At 46.7% G+C, this 6000-nt stretch overlaps 1 pseudogene; it reads left to right on the forward strand.

Moving 5' to 3' along the window:
- Positions 1 to 4735, forward strand: part of LOC144769231 (TSC22 domain family protein 2-like) — a 45593-nt pseudogene extending 40858 nt beyond the window's left edge.
- Positions 4736 to 6000: the final 1265 nt, after the last annotated feature.

The raw sequence follows: 6000 nt of genomic DNA on the forward strand, positions 1-6000 counted from the left end.
TTTACAGGAGTTCTAGGACGAAATTAAAACAATAGCAAGGGGGATTTCCCAGGTTGCTGGAGGCTTGGTTTTGTTTAGAGAACTCGGTGTGCTTACTAGGGGGCCGGAGAAGTAGCCTTGCTTAATGTGACAGCATGTGCTACGACTGAATTATGGATATGATTATTATGCCGTTGTATGGATATTATTGATTATAGCCGGACAAGGGCATGAAATAGGAATATAGATTCAGGTTTCCTAGATAAAACACTACACCTTCAGCCCTAGCAATAGAGAGCTTGCCGCCCACTTGGAGTGTGGCAGAACACGCCACGTTGTTCTAAGCTATGATGGAATATTCCACGCCCCAAACATAGCTGTCTGAGTAGGAAGTGTACTTTAAGAGCAATGGGAAATCATGAGTAATTTCATTATAAATGTACGACTAAGACATTCACTGCTCTTATGCGGGAGATGTTTTTAAAATGCACATTGCTACAACGAATGTGGTCTTACGCTGCAATATTTCATATTTACATCTCTAATATATTAAAAGTATACTTTAGGTTTGATTGTTTTGGGGGAAAAAAGGTCTGTCTGTAAACAAGAATTTAGCATTGCAGTTGCTTTTAATGTGGCGCTCTAAAGCCCGCCGAAGCGCTCTGTCTTACACTACTCTGCGGGATGCTAAAAAACCTAACGCGGGGCACTATAATTTCGAGAATCGGTTTGGCCTTTTAACGCTTTTAGGGAAAGGTATGGAAAGTCTTCCAAGTGCTGTTTTAATAGCAGCTTTGTGCACATCAGACTGGCTCGTCACCCCAGCCCCCTCATCCAGCTCTCAATTTTATCAGGTTTACAAATCTAAAGGCCTCCAGGGGTCACAATGAGATCAGTTGTATTCAGGCTGGTTATGGTGGGGGTGCGAGCGGTTACGTTTCTCTCAAACAGCCTCAGGCCTGCGACACCTCGGCCTCACAAGAGGGTGGCCAGATCTGAAAACGGGCGTCATGTGACTGTCTCTTGACGTTGTACGTACCTTGTGTTTATTCGTCGGTGTTGGCTCAGGCAATATGGCTCTGAAGTTACTAGGGTTTTATTATACTGTGTCCCGTTAGCCCTCTCGTGACTAGTTTGTAGTGAGCCCTCCACAGTCACAGTTCTCAAAAATTTGTAGATTTCCAAAAACATTACATTTGGTAAGTTACAGCAGAAGTGCCATCTAAACATGTATTTATGTATACAAGCTTTAAATGTAGGCGCAGCATTCAACAGTAAACATAACGGGGTGGGGGGGAAATGCCCCCTCACCACCGGACACCACGGGGCAGGGGTTAAGAGGGCGTACAGCCTCTTGTGTTGCAGATTAGTCTTACACTGAAAGGTTTAAAGTATTTCAATAACACTTCCCTTCACTGCAGGTACTAATGCGGCTATAATACAAATGCTCCCTTGTGTAAGTCATTTGTAGATTCTGACCCCTCCTCCAAAGTCCCTGGTTAAGAATACTGTTCAAGTCAATAGTTTAGAGTTCTGTCATGCAAATGAAACAAAACTATACGCAGCTACATATTGCAGATAACAAAAGGATAGGCCAGTTGACTTTCAGAAATCAAATTTAAGGCAGACTAATGGTTAAGAATCTCCTGGTCTCACTCCCTCTGCAGACACCAGCATAACATCGTCACACAGCCAGAAGAAATGTACCTTTGCGACCTGCATCTAAAGTATTAACGCTTTCATCTAAAAACAATTGTACACTAACAAAACCCAAGCTTGAAGAACTTTGTGCAAATTTATCTTCAGTAAAAGACGTTGAGAACTTAATGCATCCCTTTTGGGACTCACAATCTGATTTCTGTAAGGAACGTGAGCCCTGTGTCTTCAGGCTAGGCTGCAGGTTTCCCAGATTTTACAAGTTAATTTTCTGTTGGGCTCTGTCTTTGTGTGTCTGTGTGTGACTGTCTGTCTGTGTGTGACTGTCTGTCTGTGTGTGTGTGTAGCTTTTTTTGTAGGTGGCTCTGTGTGTGTGTGGGTGGCTCTATGTGAATGACTGTGTGGGTGGCTCTGTATGTATGTATGTGTGTGTGTGAGTGTGCGTGGCTCTGTGTGTGCGCGTGGCTCTGTGTGTGTGGCTCTGTCTGTGTGTGCGCGTGGCTCTGTGTGTGCGCGTGGCTCTGTCTGCTCTGCTTGTGTGTGCGCGTGGCTCTGCTGGTGTGTGCGCGTGGCTCTGCTTGTGTGTGCGCGTGGCTCTGCTTGTGTGTGCGCGTGGCTCTGCTTGTGTGTGCGCGTGGCTCTGCTTGTGTGTGCGTGGCTCTGCCTGTGTGTGTGCGCGGCTCTGCCTGTGTGTGTGCGCGGCTCTGCCTGTGTGTGTGCGCGGCTCTGCCTGTGTGTGCGCGTGGCTCTGCCTGTGTGTGCGCGCGTGGCTCTGCCTGTGTGTGCGCGCGTGGCTCTGCCTGTGTGTGCGCGCGTGGCTCTGCCTGTGTGTGCGCGCGTGGCTCTGCCTGTGTGTGCGCGTGGCTCTGCCTGTGTGTGCGCGTGGCTCTGCCTGTGTGTGTGGCTCTGTGTGTGCGTGCGTGGCTCTGTCTGTCTGTCTGTGTGCACGCGCGGCTCTGTCTGTGTGCACGCGCGTGGCTCTGTCTGTGTGTGTGTGTGTGCGCGCGCGCATGGCTCTGTCTGTGTGTGTGCGCGCGCGCGCGTGGCTCTGTCTGTCTGTGTGTGCGCGCGGCTCTGTCTGTGTGTGCGCGCGTGGCTCTGTCTGTCTGTGTGTGCGCGCGTGGCTCTGTCTGTCTGTGTGCGCGCGCGTGGCTCTGTCTGTCTGTGTGCTCGCACGTGGCTCTGTCTGTCTGTGTGTGCGCGTGTGGCTCTGTCTGTGTGCGCGCGCGGCTCTGTCTTTGTGCGCGCGCGGCTCTGTCTGTGTGCGCGCGCGGCTCTGTCTGTGTGCGCGCGCGTGGCTCTGTCTGTGTGCGCGCGCGTGGCTCTGTCTGTGTGCGCGCGCGTGGCTCTGTCTGTCTGTGTGCGCGCGTGGCTCTGTCTGTCTGTGTGCGCGCGTGGCTCTGTCTGTGTGCGCGCGTGGCTCTGTCTGTGTGCGCGCGTGGCTCTGTCTGTGTGCACGCGTGGCTCTGTCTGTGTGGCTCTGTCTGTGTGTGTTTGCGTGGCTCTGTCTGTCTGTGTGTGTGTGTGCTTGGCTCTGTCTGTGTGTGTGTGTGTGTGCTTGGCTCTGTGTGTGTGCTTGGCTCTGTCTGTCTGTGTGTGTGCGTGGCTCTGTCTGTGTGTGTGCGTGGCTCTGTCTGTGTGTGTGTGCGTGGCTCTGTGTGTGTGTGTGTGTGTGTGTGTGTGTGTGTGTAGCTCTGTCTGTGTGTGTGCGCGCAGCTCTGTGTGTTTGTGTGTGCGGCTCTGTCTGTGTGTGTGTGTGTGCACGGCTCTGTCTGTGTGTGGTTCTGTGTCCGCGAATACTCTCTACTACTCTCTAATGCTCACCTATTGCCATTGTAAATGACAATACCATTTATTTATGTTTAAAAAAAAAAAAGTCATGAGCAATGCCAATAGCTCTACCTTTAATAATGCCGAGACCATTGCATTGTAAATGCTTGTTTTAGATAATGTGTGAGTGTTCCAAGAAAAGGCTTTTTAGTCCTTGTAAATCCTGTGGGAAATCCACAGGCTGTTTTCAGAAGGCAATAATGCTAGTAGTGGTAGACAGGCTCACACTTCCTGTTATGCAACACATTTAAGTCAGTATTTAAGAGATACAATTAGTAAAAAATAAGTAAAGTGGTGCTAATTGACCTCAGACATCCTACTACCAATGTATTAAAAAAAGGGCGATGGATCAAAGAGGCCACCGCTCAAAGCATTAATACAAAGGATATCACAACACTCATAAATGTGATCTATTATTTAAGCTTTAGTTCAATAAGTCAGGATCAAAAAATGTTCATTCCAGGTTCTGTTTATTGTTCAAGATTTTCATGTGAGAATATGACCTCAGAGAGTACATCCGACAAATGTTTCATCACTGGCGTGACTTCTTCAAGACTCTTATTGTGTTAGATGTCAAAGATTAATTAAAAATTATATTGTATCAATGGAAGGGGAATCCCTGCTTTCTTCTCCAAAAAGGATATTTTCTACTAAGTAAGTAAGCATCCTCCAAAATTGTCCAATTGATTAATCAGCGTTTCCATTTGTTGCTATAAATGTTTTGGAAGACTCTGAGCCAGTCCATCCAATCTCAATGAGGAGGGTAATATTTCTGAGTAGATTGCAGAGTAGAGCTCTGTGGTCCTGAATACTAAATGGTGATCCTGAAGCATCGTCAGATTGGACTGTAAGTGTAGGTGCAAAGTTCTGAGCATATCAATCAAGGTACAATATCATCCTTATGATACAAGTATACAGAAATGGAGAAGACTGGTGGAATAAGGAGATGTTTCAAAGCTCCTAGGAGATCCGATAAACTAATATCTGCTTGGAGCCGTCTGTGAAAGTGGCGTTCTCTGTCTGCGGAATGAGAGGTGGGTGCGGCAAGTTCAAAAGAGACCTGCGTGCAAGAAGACCCCCACAAGGAGTGTTTATACTGCCTGTACCCTCAACACACACCAAAGAATGTAAGTACTGCAGTACTTTTTCTGTGAAAACTCTAAAGGACCAGGAGGCCAGACTGCTTCTCTGGCTCAAGAGAATTAAGAAAGCCCTGTCAGACTTGGATTCTGGGAGTAATGAAACTTCTAAAAAGAAATCTCAAAAATGAGGGTCCTACCTCATCTAGAAAGATCACAAGAGTGCGCAATCCATTTTCCAGGGAAACCGGTTCTGAAAAGGTTAGTGATAAGGATCACCCTAGACCGCCTTCCTCTCATAGAAGACCTCCTTCTGCATCCGCATCAGTTCCAGAGCCACCTTTTAAGGAGCTATCTATGCAGAAAATGTGCCTGTCTTCTGATCCATCAACAAACACCACTATGGTGACTGCTTCATCATCATCATCGAAAGCGTCGAAGATGTATATAGCCTCAACGCCAGTGATGAGGGTGGCATCGACAACCACCTCATCTTCGAAGGTAATGACTATGACAAATCCATCACTGATGAGACCATCGGGGAGAGACAGAATATCATCAGTCATTCCATCGACATTGTTCTCCAGTATACTGTTGATGAAAATTCCATTGATGTCGGCATCGTTGACGACCAGGTTGACAGCAATGAAGGAGACCATTCTAATCTCTACAAAGGACATTCCAGTGTCCTTAAAAGCTGACATATCCAAGGTATCACCTTTGCCTCCAGTAAGGCTTTTGGAGTTAGAGGACTTTGGGGATGAGGGTCTGTTTGGCCCTGCGTACAGTCCATTGCAACTGAGCGTTAAGTGCCAAAAAACAGAACATGAAGAGGTCAACGATGGTCCATCCACCTATCTCCACTGTGATTATTCTTTTGTGGGTAAAGGCTATATCTTTCCGCCCTGAAGTGCAAGTAAAAATCTTAGACAAGTCAGTTGATGGAAAGAATGCATTCGGAAAGCCCATGTACGATGCCCTACAATCCATTAAACTCATATACGTGTCATATGATGGGGCAGAGCACAACCAAATCAAAACAAAAATACATATATTATCTCATATGTACAGGACATAAATAATCACTGAAAATCACATTCACATATATAATACAGTACAAATATACAATATATACAACATACAAAAAAGTACCGATATTGAGAACAAAACAATCAGTGTACACTCCTTATTCCGAGTAGAAATCTGCTGTCTCCAACGGAACAGAAAACCCCCAAATTCTCGCTTCGCACTACTTTCTTATAACAGGGATACATCTCCTGTATAGCTTGCAGCATGGATACGAGCAGATTGAAAGTTTAAGGCTTCAGTTGCCGTGACGGGGACCCGTTATACCGGAGACGTATCGGTATCCCTGTTATAAGAAAGTAGTGAGAAGCGAGAATTTGGGGGTTTTCTGTTCCATTGGAGACAGCAGATTACAGGATCTAAGTGGGTC

This window comes from Lissotriton helveticus, chromosome 7, assembly GCF_964261635.1.
Source record: "Lissotriton helveticus chromosome 7, aLisHel1.1, whole genome shotgun sequence".
In the NCBI taxonomy this organism is placed as follows: Eukaryota; Metazoa; Chordata; class Amphibia; order Caudata; family Salamandridae; genus Lissotriton; species Lissotriton helveticus.